This window comes from Bos grunniens, chromosome 12 (assembly GCF_055505025.1).
Source record: "Bos grunniens cultivar Pamir isolate PY7600 chromosome 12, Bosgru_T2T1.0, whole genome shotgun sequence".
Classification (NCBI taxonomy): Eukaryota; Metazoa; Chordata; class Mammalia; order Artiodactyla; family Bovidae; genus Bos; species Bos grunniens.
The window spans coordinates 86029924-86047480 of NC_141176.1; the positions used below are offsets into that span (position 1 = coordinate 86029924).

The following is a 17557-nucleotide window of genomic DNA, read 5'->3' on the forward strand; positions in this document are numbered from 1 at the left end:
AAATAAATAAAAAATACAGCCCAGAATCTCTGCTACAAAAGATTAAATCTCAGACCAGAATTGAAATGGAGAAGATAATGGAAGCTACTGTTTTTCTGGGCTCCAAAAGGGAGTCAACTGAAGGGAGAAACTATAGGGTTTGTGAGGTACAAAGAAGGTCACTGCTTGTGCATAGGTTTGCATTGTTGGCTAGATCCCAGCCAAGTCCGAATATATTAAATGGGAAGACGCGTTGCATCTGGCAGGGGCCTAGCCGGCGCTCCCCTCAGCATGCACGCACCTGCACGTACTCACGCATTCAACGTGCCTCCAAGCCCTGGAAAGGGGAAAAGGTGTGGAAAGAGAGAGGTGCGTGGTCAGGGAGCAGCCCCATGTGCGGGTGAAACATCTCTGAAAAACTCCGTCAAAAGGACCAAATGAGCATCTCACGTGGAGATGGAAGAGGGATGTGGTCCAGACGCTGTGGGCAGCGTCCCTAGTCACGGTGTCCATAGGCTGCGACCCAGAAGCACAATTTTATGGGCTCTTCACTGATGTATCCCCAGGCCCCAGAATGCTGCCTAGGTTACAGTAAGTAGATGCTTAAAACATGTTTGTGGAATTAGTGAATGGATGCATGGAGTTGTTACTTTGTGTGCCTGCTGAAACATGGCCTTGATAAAGAATATCCTTCCCTCCTAAGAATTGGCTTTAATTTCTTGAAGACTTCGACTATAGTTGCATCTCAGTATTGAATATGCTTTACTCTTTATTAAAAGTGATCTTTGTTGTACATCTACTAGCCCGAAGATTTTTTAATGGGTTTATTGAATTCTGAAAATATCAATGTGCTATTTCCATCAAAATTCCGCACCGGGGGAGTCCATTTCTTTCTATCAAAATTCCGAGTAGAGAAAATCTGTAAATAGAATGTATACATGTATTTCCTTTTAAAAAACTGATTTCTACTGTCATCTTTTTTTCTTTTTCTTTTGCTTGCGTGCATGTGTGCCCAGTTGCTCAGTCTTGTCTGACTCTTTGCAATTGTATGGACTGCAGTCCTCCAGGATCCTCTGTCCATGGGATTTTCCAAGAAGAGTACTGGAGTGGGTTGCCATTTCCTTCTCCATTTCTTTTGCTTACTTTGGGTTTAACTTAATTCTCTTCTTATTTCTGAAGCGGGAAGCTGAGGTCATTTATCTGAGATATTTCTTCATTCCTAATGTTCTTTAGTCTTGATAGAACTAATATTTCTATTGAGATGAGTTTAAAATACGGTGATTATCCTGGTTTATCTCGGAGGCTTGTGTTAATCACATGAGCTCTTAAAAGTGGAAGAAGGAGGCAGACGAACAGATCACAGGCATGAAACACAAGATAAACTCAATGAATCACCTCTGGATTTGAGGATAGAGGAAGGGACTTGAATCAAGAAATGAGGGCAGTTTCTAGCAGCTGGAAAAGGCAAAGAAACAGATTTTTCTCAAAAACCTCTAAAAGGAAAGCAGTCCTTCCAACACCTTGATATTAACCCTGTGTTGGACCTCAGGCCTACAGTACTGAAGATAGCAAATGTGTTTAGCAAGCCACTGAGGTTGCAATAATTTGTTACAAAAGCAATGGAAAGCTAATGAGAATTATCACTCATCGGTTCACTAATCTTTTCTTCCACCATGTTTAATCTGGTATCAATCTCATCTGTGTTTTTCCTCCCTGACATTATAATTCTTAGCTCGGAAATTCAATTTGGATATTTTTATATCTCCTTGACTCTTAAATCTTTGTTCTTTCCTCTATCTACTTGAACATATGGGATACAGTAGCAGAAACTGTTTTCATATTCTTGTCTACTAATTCTATTATCTCTGTTGTTTCTGGATCTGTTTCAATGGATGGAGTTTTATCCTCATTATGGGTAATACTTTCCTATGTTTTTATTTACCTTGTAATTTTTGGCTGGCTGATGGACACAGTGGATGTACTGTGGTCCTGTATGTATCTTTATATCTCCAGGACTTTAAAGCTTGCTACCAGGCAAGGGTTAAGTCACTTGGAGATCTTTTTTCGAGGCTTTGCTAGAAGGAACAGGTCTTCCTGAGCCAAGACCCCTTTTTAGCACTTGCACTGAAACTCCAGTACTTTGGCCACCTCATGCAAAGAGTTGACTCCTTGGAAAAGACTCTGATGCTGGGAGGGATTGGGGGCAGGAGGAGAAGGGGACGACAGAGGATGAGATGGCTGGATGGCATCACCGACTCGATGGACGTGAGTTTGAGTGAACTCCGGGAGTTGGTGATGGACAGAGAGGCCTGGTGTGCTGCGATTCATGGGGTCGCAAAGAGTCGGACATGACTGAGCAACTGAACTGAACTGAACAGAATTGATGCCCTCTGACTTATGCTTATTACTGTGTCTGTTTGGTACAGGCACGGTTTCTTGCCCTCTGGGAACTCCAGAAGCAGTTCCCTTTAATCCTTCAGGTATTTTCCCCCCAGATCTCTGGTAGATTTCTCACAGGCACGCACTGATTGATAGCAGTCAGCAGAGTTCTTGAGAGCGCCCCCTGCAGGTCTCTGGAGTTCCGTCCCTAGGCATCTCTCCCCGTCTCTGAGATGCTGAGAACGACATCCCACCTGACTGTTGTTGGACCTCCAGTTCTGACCCCTCAGTTCCTGGCTCTGACTGCACCTCTCTTCCCTGTACTGTGACCCGGAAACTTTCTCCGAGCGGCAAGTGGGAATAGCACTTACCAGTGCTTCTTGCTGCTCATCTTGTTCACTCCCAACTTCCCATTTCTTAAAAGTCACTGCCTTGCTCAGCACCCAGTGTTTTGAGGGATTTTTTTTTTCCCACGTGTTTTGTTGTAATATTTAGTTGTTTCAAGTGGGAGGATAAATCTGTTCTGTTACCCCATTTTGGTTGGGAGCAGAAGTCTCACATGAAATTCTGGCCTGCGTTTTCTTAGTCTTTTTCCTACGTGTTTATGTGCTCTGTGTGTGTGCTTAGTCGCTCAGTCGTATCTGACTGTGTGACCCCATGGACTGTAGCCGCCAGGCTCCTCTGTCCATGAAACTCTCCAGGCAAGAATACTGGAGTTGGTTGCCATGCCTCCAGGGGATATTCCCTACCCAGAGATCAAACTCGTGTCTTTTGCATCTTCTGCATTGGCAGGCAGATTCTTTACCAATGTGCCGCTTATTAAGCCCCCTACATTTTTATAGTTTTATATATATATTTTTTTTCAGCTTGTTCTTTACATATATATAGTGAGCAAATTTTCTTCTCTTTCAAAAACATGTCATATTATTCTATGTTTTGATGATGAATGTCTTTGTATATAATCCTTTTTATACATCTCTGATTTTTCTCAAGATGAATTATGACTATTAAGTTAATATTTTAATGTAACTGGTACATGTGGTCAAATTAGCTACACTGACAAATATATATTTTTTCTTTTTCAGGCCAACTTAAAATTAGGGTTTAAAAAATATTTTCTGAGAAAAAAATTAACTTCAGTTTAAGTCTGAATCTTTATGAAACAGTCCTGAGACAGAAATGAGCAACAATATGTTTATGTAGTTCATTGTGAATTGTCTATTTTTTCCTTGCTAGTTTTTCTCTTAGCTGAATCCTCCTTTTCTGGATGGTTTGTCAAATCTTTTTTTTAATTTTAAACATAATATATGTAATATTTTTTAAAATGATATGCCCTATTTGATATTATTTTTACTTTTAAGCAAATATTTATTTTTTATGTTGTTAACTCTATCAACTGTCTCTATGTGAAAGCCTTTGCTCAGAATGCCACTTTGATATTTTCCATCAGATAAGTAGATATGCATTATTTTTATATATCTTTAATTTTATTTTTATACTTACTGCTATCATTCACTGAAATTTGTTTCTTGATGTATAGTGTAGGATGAAGATCTAATTTTATTTTTTTCTGTATGGTTAATCAACTCTCCCCATAGATTTTAATGCATTGAGTTACATTCACGTGTGTCTAATTTGAGCAACTAGGCAAGCCTATGTATAGTTTATCCAAAGTGCATGATACCAATATAAAAAATAAATTCTAAATAGGCAAAATAGTATTTAGTACATGTAGAGGAGAGCAAGCAGACTCATCCTCAATTTGTGTAAGCTGCATTGCTATATTTATGTGTTACACTAACACATCATATAAAATATAAGCCAGGAACTTCGTATGGCTGTTTATAACTGGAAATAGAGTGCCATTGTTTTCTTTATAATCTCTTAGGATGAGTGCCTTTGCTATTCCTTGGACCTGTGTCATCTCTGTAACTATAAACAGGTGCCCGTGGCATCGAGAGATAAGTTTAGTTAGCAGGGTGAGGCTTGGATTCAGCTGGATAAAGGCAGGCCTGCAGATCAGTGGGGCGTGGAGATGTGCCAGCAAGATGTTTCAGACAGTCACTGTCATTACTTATTATTATCTGAGCGCTCTCCAGACTGACTCAGTGGTGCACACAAACAAAATACCACATGTGTACAGGGGGGTGTAACCAGGAAGGGAGCTGTGATTCCAGGGGAGAAGATGGAGGATTAAACCTAGTTGGTGGAGTAGCAGTGGAGAGGGAGAGAGACGAGGATATTGGAAGCTTTAGAGAAGGATGGAAGGCTTCCATGGAGGCTCAATGGCAAAGAATCTGCCTGCAGTTCAGGAGACGTGGGTCCCGTCCCTGGGTTGCGAAGATCCCCTGGAGAAAGAAATGGCAACCCACTCCTATATTCTTGCTTGGGAAATTCCATGGACAGAGGAGCCTGATGGGCTACAGTCAATGGGGTCGCAAAAGAGTTGGACACAGCTTAGCAACTAAACAATAACAACAAAAGAGGGCTGGGAACCCGTCATGTGGCTGGAACCCCGTCATATGCTCTAGAAATCTCTGCAGAGACTAAAAAGCAGGTCATTAGCAGCTACTTCTCCCCACTGAGCTCACTAAGTGGATAACGTTGCCATTGACTGAGACAGGCGGCATAGGAAATGGGGAGATTTAGGAATAAGGTGAGGGTGGTATGAGTTTAGATTCTTGAATTCACAGCAGAAAAAATGTTTATTTTCTCCTTGTGAGACATGTGCCCACTTGATACCCGTCATCTCCCTATTCATATAAAATGTGAATGGAGTTCCCAGTTCAGTTTTCCTTATGATCTGAGATCTTTCAAAAGGTTTTTTCCACAAGAATCAACTGTTTTCATCAACAAGTGTTAAGGAGGAAAAATGCAATAATCCACATCAGTGCGTCTTCCCTTTTGGTTTAAAAGAAAATGAATGAAATAAGGCCTTTTTCCTGAAGAAGAGCAAGGCACTTACTCTTGGAGACACTGGAAATGCTTACAGTCATGAACCTTGAGGCCTGAATGGGCTGTAGAGATCATCTAGTTCAAATATTTATTTTAGAGATGATGACATCTGTGAGAAAATCCAGGAACTAGGACATCAAAGGCTGGATTTTATTCATCTGTTCTCAATTCATTTTAAATAACATGATGCATATATGTTGTAATTGTTCTGTTTATTTGGTCCAAGTATCACCACTTCCTGCAATCAGGCTTTTCTCAGACATCAAATCCCACTTCTTGCTCTGGGCTTGGGTTGAGAGTTTCTATTCCCTGTAATATCTCTTTTCTTCCATTCCTCTTAACACAGAGTTTAGGAAGCTTTTCTGTAAAAGGAAGACAGTAGATAGATTTGCTCGGCATCCTATGTCGCTTTGGTCCCCGGCTCTGCCATGTGGTGCCAAGTGGCTGTTAGTCATTGTCATGTCCAACTCTTCGTGATGCCGTAGACTGTAGCCCGCCAGGCTCCTCTGTCCATGGGGATTCTCCAGGCCAGAATACTGGAGTGGGTAGTCATTTCCTTATCCAGGGGATCTTCCCGACCCAGGGACTGAACCCAGTTCCCTTGTCTTACAGGCAAATTCTTTACCATCTGAGCCACCAGGGAAGCCTTGTGTGTCTAGAACCATGCATAAATGAATCAGTTGGAGTCTAGTAAAACTATTTACAAAGGCAGAAACAGGGTGAATTTGGTCCGTTTGGTCCGTGCGATAACTCACCAGAGATAATACAGTGTTACAGCGTTTTCATTGTCATTGCTTCCTCTTTAATCCCCCTCTGCTCTGATTGCATGGACATCAACTTGACCTTATTTGCTCTTTCGTGCCAGCTGCTTCTGAGACCCTGTACACAAACGTCACACCCGTCTGGTGTGTCCTCAAGCAGAGGGACAACGCCCGTGGCCCTGACCTCCACTCACTTTTCTCCACTGTGCAACTTTTCTGTTAAAAAGCTAAATAGCTTTTTCTTTTTTTTTTTTTTAAGGTTCTCTGTATGTTGAGTAAGGAAGGGAGAGTAGTTAGAAATACTGAGGATCTCAGAGTGTGAAAATAATTCCTTGCTATGTTATGTGTCTAGGAACTGCTGATTGACTCTGTGTGTGTGTGTGTGTGTGTGTGTGCATGTGCCCACACGCGCACTCAGTTATGTCTCACGCTTTGTGACCCTATGAACTGTAGCCTGCCAGGCTCCTCTGTCCATGGGATTTCCCAGGCAAAAGTACTGGAGCAGATTGCCGTGTCCTCCTCCAGAGGGTCTTCCTCACCCAGGAGGAGACCCCGTGCCTCCTGCTTCTCCAGCGTTGGCACGTGGATTCTCGACCGCTGCGCCACCTTGTGGACCTCTATTCGCATAGCCTGGTACAACCTCTGGAGTTAGAGCTCACCCTACAGCTTGGACCAGTGTTTTGGTCCCCAACTCACACCCTTCTGCTGTTTGCCAAACCCCTGTATGTAATGGTGCTGTTTTTTAGCAGTCAAGAGCTAACTTTCTTGGAGCTATTATTTTAGAGAACCTGTTTCATTTTCCTTGTCATCTCTGTCTTTGATTCCACCACTCCAACTGCTTGTATCAAAGCTACCAAATATCCAAACACCAATTATAGGACTTTCTTGAATCATACTCATCCTATGAAACTTGGTCATCATGATAACATTGGCTTGACAGTATCTTTAATTTATATATCCTTGTACAGTTACCAAAGGTTTTTACCTATTTCCCTTATTCCAGCTCTCTAGCAACCTGAAAACTCAGGGGTAATTATTTCCCTCATTTTGTAGTTGAAGAAAATGAGACACAAAAAGATCAAGTGACTTGGTCAGTGTTATCCCTAGTTAATCCTACAGTTGCAGTGAAATTCAAGTGCTTTTAATTTTTTTTTAAATTTAGAATTTCTCCCAATATGCATGTGGTCTTGTTTAAGGCATAAATTATTTATTGATAGAAGAACTGTATTAGGTCAACCTATGAAGGGAATAACAGGGACATGTAAGTAGTATTATTTGCATATACCTATATTAGAGACTATACAGAGAAAATTATAATTCCTCCATTCAGTAAATACTAAGATAGAAGCTAAGGTCTAAAGTCTTATCATGCATGTGTGCATGCTTATGTCGCTTCAGTTGTGTCTGACTCTTTGAGACTCTGTGCCTCAAAGAGTTCCTCCATCCGTGGGATTCTCCAGGCAAGAATATTGAAGTGGGTTGGCACACCCTCCTCCAGGGGATCTTCCTGACCCAGGGATCAAACCTGAGTCTCTTACATCTCCTGCATTGGCAGGCAGGTACTTTTCCACTAGAGCCACCTGGGAAGCCCAACAAGTTGTGTAGAGAATCCTCCTGCTAATACAGAAGACGCAGGAGAAGTGGGTTTGATCCCAGGGTCAGAAAGATTTCCCTGAAGCAGGAAATGGCAACCCACTCCAGTATTCTTGCCTGGAAAATCCCATGGACAGAGTAGCCTGGTGGGCTACAGTCCATGGGGCAGCAAAGAGTTAGACACAGCTAAGCATACATGCAAATACGGTTGTATTTTTCTGTTCTTACACTGTTCATTGACTTTGCCCATTAGGTTTATTGTTTATTTTCATTAATATGTTTGTTTCCTTTTCTAGATTGAATTTCTGGTGGGCAAGCTTTGTGTCTTTTGGCTATTTAGAACACAAAAGTTAGTGCCTGAGACATTGTCCAACTTTATATTTATTGAAAAAATAAAATGATTTATCTCTTAAATGTGTGTCTTATGCATAGGCCCTCACCTCTAGGAGGTGATAATTTAGTTAAGAGACCATCCACATACTGCAGAAAACTCAGACTTCATTACATGTATTATATAAGCAAGTATGGGGAAAACAGTAAGAAAAATAGGCTGTTTATTGTAGAAAATAGAAGCTGAAGAAAAGCAGAGATAATGTGGATTAAATGGTCGGAAATATTTTCATGTGGGAGGTAAGAGGAAAATAGGTTAATAGGAGGGGATTTAATTTCCTGTAGTTCTGAGTTTGCTGATAAGTTTTAAAATATAAATATGCATTTATTTTCATCAATGGTTTTTACTGAATTTGAGATGATCATGTTTTCTTTCTTTATTGTGTTAATAATAGGAGCAAAATTACTTGGTTGTCATGGATTTCCCTTTTAATATGTGATTAGATTTTTCTTTGCCAGTATTATGTTTAGGGTTCATATCTTTAACTACTGAGAAAAATTGCCCTGCACTTTTCTCTGTTTGTAATGATCTTGGTGAATTTGGGTTATCAAGTTTATATTGGCCTCATGAAATGAGGTGGTAAGTCTTTCATTTTTTGTATTATTTTCTAGAAGGATTTCATGTAAGATTGAATTATTACTTCCTTGAATGCCATGATGAATTTCTCAGGAAAACCAACTGGATCTGAAATATTTTTATGTGAAGTTTTTAATGAAAGGTATTAATTTTAAATGAATGTAGGATTAGAATTCTATTTTTGTCTTAGTTTTTATAAATTTTGTTTGTGAAGAAATTTTATTTTGTCTAAATTAGCAAATGTATTGACATAAATTTCATTTATTCTTTTTTATATATTGAATATTTTATGTATTAATGTCTATACTGACTTTTTCATTTGTATTCCTTGTATTTATTTTTCCTTAAATCTTATTATGATTTTATAAACTTTATTATTGTTTTAGCAAACCATAATTTGCATTTTTAACATTTTTCTATTTAAATGTTTCCTATTTCATTGATTTCTGTTCTTACTTTTATTGAGTATTTTATACATCCAGTAATACTGTACTTTAGTATAGGGAAATTTAAAGGGGCCAGTGGATCAATATGATCTTGATAGGCAAAAACCAACCCAGTCAATCCTTTAGGCAGTCAACCCTTAATAATCCTTGGGAGGACTGATGCTGAAGGTGAAACTCCAATACTTTGGCCACTTGAGAAGAAGAGCCAACTCATTTGAAAAGACCTTGATGCTGGGAAAGATTGAAGGCAAAAGGGGCAGCAGAGGATGAGATGGTTAGACAGCATTCGGACTCAATGGACATGAGCCTGAGCAAACTCCAGGAGACAGTGAAGGACAAGGGAGCCTGGCGTGCTGCCGTCCGTGAGGTCGCAAAGAGTCAGACATGACTTAGTGACTGAGCAACAACCGCAAGGCAAATAATTACATGTTCAAATGAATAAGTAATAAAATGGGAAGGTTAGAGTGTTGGAGTTAGAATTTTATTATAAATATGGGGAAGTTGTGGAGATGACAAGGTATCTGGTGTGGCCATATGCGTATGTGTGATGCATCAAATCAAATCAAATTGAAGTGAGTGGAATTGGATTTAACATAATAGAGGGTCAGGCAAGATGATGCTGCAGCAGTGATCATGATGGACTGTAATGGTCAGCTCTCTCTGATTCCCTTATTAAATTAAGCTTCTTCTGGGCAGGGACTGATTACACTTGTCATATTTTCCACATATTTTGCAGAGCTTCTGACATAGAAGATGCTTAAATACATGCTCCCAAAATAATATAAAAGCCCTTACTACAACTCCGTTCATCCCACTAAATCCTAAGGAATTGAAGTCTCTACCCCAGTGGCTTAGAGTTGGTCGTTCAGCAGCCCTGGGACTAGAGCCACACTCTCATGAGACCCAACAAGTGCAGACATGGGGCACTGAAGAAGGAGGTTTGGGGTGTGAATTTGACAATGGCAGCAACAAAGTAAAGTCATTATTTGGGAAATCACATTGGCAAATCAAGTATATTTTCTAACATCCTTTTGTTCTTTATTGGAATAAGAGGCAGAGTAAATTAGAAGTAAGGCATGGAATGTAGAAATACAGTCCGACCCTGTTGGGCATTGTGTGTGTGTGTTTCTTGTTTATTGCACTTGTTGTTCCTAAATCTTGAGTTTAACAGTACTTGTCTACAGGGACCTTAATTGCTTTAAAAGCATTCACACTGAGTGTCAAGGACTGAAGTCTTCTTTTTGAAGACATAAGTGGATTTTTAAACTTCTTTAGATAATGAGATGAAGTGGCCTGTATAGAAGAACTCGGGCACCTGGAGCCCAGGGAAGGAAGGAGGATAAAGCTCTTTGTTCTAAACTGAACTGAAGTGCCTGGTGCCCTTGGCTTCTGACCCCTTGGTGCAGGTCTCAGGTGGGCAAAGGCTGCAGGTGCGCCGTCAATCACAGGCGGCCCGCCTCTCTTGCCTTTGTCTGCCTTTACACGCAGACCTTATCTTTTAATGAGATCTTGGCCATTAGACATCCTTTCGGGTTGTGCGAAGGTTTAAGTTCTTTGGGCTTTCACCTTTTTTGATTACTTTGACCTCTATCAGCATACTGAATTTAGGTGCTCATAGAATAACTCACAGTGAATAGTAAATTATGATGTCCATTCTGCCACCTCCATCAGTGAATTATGTAGGCTTCTGGAAGGAGAGCATTACCATCCTTTAAAAAAAAAAAAAAATATATATATATATATATATGTTGATTTAGGTTGTGCTGGGTCTTAGTTGTGGCATGCAGAATCTTTAGTTGCATCGTGTGCACTTTTAGTTGTGACATATGAAATCTAGCTCCCCAGCCAGGGGTAGAACCCGGGTCCCCTGCATTGGGAGCACAGTCTTAGCCACTGGACCTCCGGGGAAGTCCCCACATACTCCTTAGCAGACCACGTCATTTGGGTTGGCGAGATGGGGAAAACTAAAGGCATTGAAATATGCCAGGTGAGTGAAGACTGGAATGGAGGTGATGCTGTGTGTTCCATCCTTCAGCAAAGAGAGCAAAATCAACAAAATATGGCGGTACTTATATTGTTCTGCACAACCATTGAATTTTTCTACCTGGATAGTGTGGAGACCTTAAGGCATGGAAATCAAACTAATTTTATATCACAGATGTGCACTCATGTATTTTTTGTACTATTAATGTGAATATTATCAAGTGCTTAATATCTAGTGAGTCCTGTATGCATGCATGCTAAGTCATTTCAGTCGTGTCTGACTCTGTGTGACCCCATGGACTATGGGCTCCTCTGTCCGTGGGATTCTCCAGGCAAGAATACGGAGTGAACTGCCATGCCCTCCTCCAATGGATCTTCCCAGCCTAGGGATTGAACCCATGTCTCTTACGTCTCCTGCATGGGCAGGCAGGTTCCTGACCACTAGTGCCACCTGGGAAGCCCAAGTCTTGTTTTGGTCACACCATGCAAGCTTGCAGGATCTTAGTTCCCCGAGTAAGGGTCAAACCCAGGCCCCAGAAGCGAAAGCCCAAATCTTAACCATTAGGCTATGAATCCTCTATAATTATTGTTAAAAGAGAAAATGAGGCTTATCAAAAATTGTAAGAGTGTATTTGAGCAAAATTGACCGGAACCAGTCAGTGTCATGGGGGAAGTGGTTAGGAGCACCTTGCCAGTGGAGAGAATGGCAGATAGGGTATAGAATTGGGCAGGAGGAAGTAAGGACATTATTAATTAGCTAAAAGCCAAGAGTGGACATGTGGGCACCGTGGGGGGAAGGGGGTGGAGAAGGTGGAACAGATTGGAAGAGTAGCATTGACATATTCCCAGGAAGCCCAGCTGGTGAAGAATCTGCCTGCAATGCAGAAGACCCTGGTTCAATTCCTGGGTCTGGAAGATCCCCTGAGGAAGGTATAGGCTACCCACTCCAGTATTCTAGGGCTCCCCGGGTGGCTCAGATGGTAAGGAGTCCACCTGCGATGCAGGAGACCCAGGTTTGATCTCTGTGTTGGGAAGATCCCCTGGAGGAGGGCATGGCAACCCACTCCAGTGTTCTTGCCTGGAGAATCCCAATGGACCGAGAAGCCTGGTGGGCTACAGTCTGTAGGGTTGCAGAGTCAGATACAACTGAATGACTTAGTATAGCACACAGCACTGTGTTTCGATTTCGTTACCTGAGGCATTTAGGAACTTAGATTTTGGTTTGTTTGAAGGCTCCTAGATCACTGGAACCTCATTAGTCCAATGGCCTCTTTGTTTCATCAATTTAACCGGTAAGATGCCAGCCAGAAGGAAGCCAGTCCCTTGTGGCGGAATACCTGGTGAGGAAAGGGGACGGATACAGCGTGTGACAGGTGGTTACTGGGCTGGGAAGCCACTCAGTTACTTGGGCTTGGCCAGTCTGTGGACAGTAGGATGCAGGGGCCAGAGGGAGGGCTCAAAACCCAGGGCCAAATGGAGGGAACGATTTTATGACTTTAAGCAGAACGAGGAGGGGACAGTTTAAGAGATTTAAGCACTTGGAGCTTGTTGGCGGAGTGTTTAGCAAGTCCCTGGTGCGTTGTCTGAAAAGAAGAGGGAGACGTTTGGAGTTTTTACATCTTTCTATTGCAGAGTATAGTCAGGGGAGAGAAATCCTGTTTACTAGAGATGGTCAGTGAGCTGCTTGCTGGGTGGGGGTGGGGAGGGAGGACGTAGAAAGACAGACAGACAGACAGACAGATAGCAAGCACTCCAGCACTCCTGCTGTTACGCTGTTACATACCTGTTAACAGTAACAGTTAAGGGCTTTCTCTGTTTAGAGAAAGCAGGGATGGGGGAGCCTGGTGGGCTGCTGTCTATTGGATCACACAGAGTCGGACATGACTGAAGCGACTTAGCAGCAGCAGCAGCAGCAGACCTTAAAGAAATCTGAGTGCCAAAGAATTGATGCTTTTGAACTGTCATGTTTGAGAAGACTCTTGAGAGTCCTTTAGACTGTATAGAGACCCAACCAGTCCATCCGAAAGGAAATTAGTCCTGAATATTCATTGGAAGGACTGATGCTGAAGCTGAAACTCCAATACTTTGGCCACCTGATGAGAAGAACTGACTCATTGGAAAAGACCCTGATTCTGGGAAAGATTGAAGGCAGGAGGAGAAGGGGACGACAGAGGATGGATGGTTGGATGGCATCACCGACTTGATGGACATGAGTTTGAGCAAGCTCTGGGAGCTGGCGAAGAACAGGGAAGCCTGGCGTGCTGTGGTTCATGGGGTCGTAAAGAGTTGGACACAACTGAGCCACTGAACTGAAGTGAGCTGAGAGACCTTATGCACTGCATACAAGCCATGCTGTGTGTTCTGGGTCTGTCTCTAAACTCTGGGAAAGAGAGCCAAGTAGATCATTTAGTAGTCAACAAACCACCTTAGTGTTAAAATAACCCTTTCTTTTAATTTTGTTGTAATATATATGTGTTGCTATACATATCTTTTAGAAGGTATTTATTATTAATAAAATGTGTATTTTTTACAAAATTACTTTTGTATTGATACAGACTGAAATGAGATCTATCTCAAGTCTTGCCTATTCACTGGGAGGAAAACCTGGGTACCTGCTTTCCTAATTGAATCTTTATTCCCTGCCTGCTTACGGCCATTCAGCTTATACGGCATAGATGCGAAGCCACAATCCTGAAACTCAGGGGGAGTGTCAGGGTCATTTGGAAAGTTTGTTCATATTATTAATGCTCAGAACCCAGTTGATTAATGACCTGTTTCCATGGTGGAGCAGGACACTGGTGGTTTGCACACGTACATCAGGTAATTCCAAACCTCCAACATTTGAGCACCACTTTGTTAAAGAAGCAGGTTACAAGCAGTAGGTGGACCAGTCCAAAAAGGACGTACCTTGAGCTTCTGACTCAGCAGGTCTGGGATCAGAGATTGGCCTTTTTGGTAACCTCTTGCCCACCACTGCCATGCCCCCACCCAAGACAGATAAATCTTGCCTTAGTGACAAAACTTTGAGACGTGATGATATAGAAATGAGATGTAGGATGTCAGTCCCAGATAGTTGAGAAATGTGAAGCTTCTTTATCAAAAGTTTTGTGAAGATTCTTTGGTTTTCACTATATTAGTAATTTTAACCGACTTAGTTTTAGCCATGGAGCTATGTGGAGTTAAAGGGAGTTGTTCTGTATTTTGTCTGTAAGTAATTTGTTCTAGGGTCTGTCTCTTGTTTTTTTCTTTCTTTCTTGAGAGTCTGGATTTGTGACTATGTGAGGGAGAGAGAAAAAGATTAGAATGGTAATATAAGTTTGTAGCCAGGAAGAACTGGATAAGGAAGAAAGAAAAATACACCTTAGATCCTTTCCAGAGACTTTTTAAGACTTTCTAAATGAAATTAAGTATATTAGACCTATTTATTCAGCCTGGAGGAAAAAAAAAAAACTACTTTAATATATATAATCTACTTCACAGCTGAGAAGCTCTACAATCCTCTCTTCTGTGAGTAAGACAGGAAGTAACAAAATTTGCCAGTGTAGAACTACTATCTCTTTTTTTGCTAATGGCAATCAGACACAGTCTTAACCATTATATATATATATATATATATTTTAACTACAGTTTTTTATTGCTTAAAAGTGGTATGGAAAGCAGGCAATTTTTTATGCTGAGGAGAAATGAACAGCTGAAAATTGTGGGCAGAAAAATTGTGGTTTGCTGATCTTGAAATCACCACAACTCTAGAGGTTATGTATTATAAATATAGAAAAATATCAAATCTGATTTTCAACCAAAATAGTTGACCCCATTCTCCCACTTCACACACACACAGTTGTACAAGTGTGGGTTCTGATTTCTCTGGGTGTCCATTAATGAGAAACTGCTCCTGACATCAATAATGGCTTTTAACTGGATGGCGATAAGGTGATTAGGTGTTTCAGGGTCCAATTTACTGTGAGGTTAGATCATTTTTCATACTGGTGGTTTTATTCTATTGTACAAACTTTGGAATGACTTTGATTTTCATTAAAATGTCAAATTGGCAAACCTGCCTTACATGAGAATAAACAGCTGCAACAATTCCTTCTAGAGGTCATCTGTTACATCGGTCTTTTGTAAAAGATCTGGTCGGTCTTGTCTACAGAACCCCGCGTATGAGATCTATTCTCCCAGTGAAGGTCTTCCTCTGTCACCTTCCCTGGTGCGTGAGATTTTTGAACTCAGACTTTTCAGTTTTATTGAGATTGTATGCCTCATTGGGCATCTTGGCCAAACAGTCCATGATTTATGACAACCCTGGGCTGATCTTGCTGAGCTCAGTCATTGGCTCCAAAAAGCTGTGGATGCTATTCTGAACATTAGCAGTTTCTGGATGGTCAGATTTGGAGTTTAATACTAGCCTCCAGACTTTTTTATGATTTAAGCATTTTCCAATAAATTTACATACAAGACCTATTTATTCAACCTGACTCCATGACTTGAGTGAACAGAAAAAACACTAGTAAGTTGCTGCTCTCTGTGCCATGACCACTGTGGGTTCCAAAGTCCCAGGGAGCTGCATTTGATTCCTGATTGCCCAAGGTCAAATGGTCCTGACAGTGCAACATAGCATGTATCCGATTATGTGTCACAGCACCTGGGCTATTGAGGGCAGCAGGATTCTTAGTCCAATGAGTTTGTGAAACGCCATCTCACCTATGCCCAATAGCTTGAGCCTCCACTGCTCAGAGATGGCCTTGACCATGGAGACTTCCTGGTGGCTCAGTGCTAAAGAACCTGCCTGAAATGCAGGAAATTCGGGTTCGATCCTTGGGTAGGGAAGATCCCTTGTTGAAGGAAATGGCTACACATTCCAGTATTCTTGCCTGGAAAATTCCATGGACAGAGGAGCCTGGCAGGCCATAGTCCATGGAGTCGAAAGAATCAGACATGACTTAGCAACTCAACCACTACCACTACCGTGAGGGCATCTAGCACATTTAAAACCTGTTAACTTTTATTTAACACTCTCGTTCAAACTTACTGTTACAGAATTCCTTTTTTTTTTTTTTAACATATAACTTGTACATATGTGGCCAAACCTTTACCATGAGGACAGAATTTTGGAAATGTTGGTATTAAAGCCACTTTAAAATTGGATATATCTGATGTGCAGTTGCCAATATTGTTTTCTACAATTGTTTTATTATCATAAAGATCATCTTTGTGGATGAAGTTGCCATCTTGTAGTCGGTGATCCCACAAAGCTCTCTTCAATAATAATCAAGATGGAAAACTGAATGAAGATAGCCAGATAGGTTATGGAAGCCTGTAAGACTTCCATATAATGATAGCATGCCATCCAGCTCAAGATATAACAAAGTCTGTAGAGCCCTGTTTGGTTTTAACACTCTTTCAAACAGGAGCCTTTACAAAACGCCTGGGCTACATTTTGTTTCATGAACAATTTAATTAATGTAACTCATGAGCCATGCTTAAACATAATGGCAAGACAATGTCCACAAAAATGAGATGTGAGACTCTGTAGCCCAAGTGAGAGAGCTGAATCAGTGTTTGCCTCCACACGGTTCTGTAATGAATGGGTAGAAATGTTCATTTTAGAATCCCCTAGAAGGGGCTATAAGTGACTACCCACAGGATGGACAAGAGAAAGATGGTTTGAAGCACCATTCAGTAAAACCGTGGGCAGCACTTTAAGAAATGAAGCAGGGTGCGGGTTGGTGAGGAGTGATACACAGATAAAAGGCAAGTATTGCATTGTTAGAGACATTGTAGTAAAATTGTTCCTCAGTAGGGTTTGGAATTATGTTATTTGGACAAGTATAAATGTCTGGATCAGGAAGGTCAGTGCTATTAAAGAGTGTTGTCCAGTGAAGTCTCAGGGATCCAGGGTCCTCTCAGGTCACCACCCCACCACACTTTGCTGTGACCCCCGACTCGTGGGCAGAGGCAGCCAGTCTCAGAATGCGTTTCCAGTAGTGAAATGGAGGCATAGATACTGAAGGTAAATGTAGAAGGTGCTTGCCACTTATCTTTTTTTCCTCTATTTTTATTTTTTAAATAAGGAAAGTATGATAGCACATTTATGGAAGACCTGGAAAATACAGAACAAGGTTACATATTGTTCCACTATATAATCCAATTAGTTTTTAAGTAGATAAATTAAGATTTTTAGTTGGCATTTCAATATCAAACTCTCAAAAATTAATAGAATGGATATACAAAGAAATAGAAAGATATAGTTGACCTGAAAAGCACTATGAACCAATTTAACATAATGAAGATTTATGCAGTTTTCACACAAGAATAGGATACAAATTCTATTCAAGTTCCCATAGACTACAAACTAGGAGACACTGGAACATATCCACATGGCCCTTATCTTCAGAGGAAGTCTTTTAGGAGCTGACACGCAATGCTTTTGCTTCCATCCTCCTGGGCAGGGCTTAGTTGTATGACCACAATGAGTTGCAAATTAGACAGAGAAG

General features: G+C 41.1%; 1 long non-coding RNA gene across 14 annotated transcripts in view; it reads left to right on the forward strand.

Annotated features, from left to right (window-relative positions):
- The first annotated feature begins 246 nt into the window (after window positions 1-246).
- The window catches only part of LOC147362036 (uncharacterized), a 233028-nt gene continuing 215717 nt past the window's right edge, over window positions 247-17557 (forward strand). For all 14 annotated transcript variants that reach the window (XR_015137718.1, XR_015137723.1, XR_015137719.1 and 11 more), the window contains exon 1: window positions 247-570. This is a non-coding gene — a long non-coding RNA (uncharacterized LOC147362036). The remainder of the gene's footprint in view (window positions 571-17557) is intronic.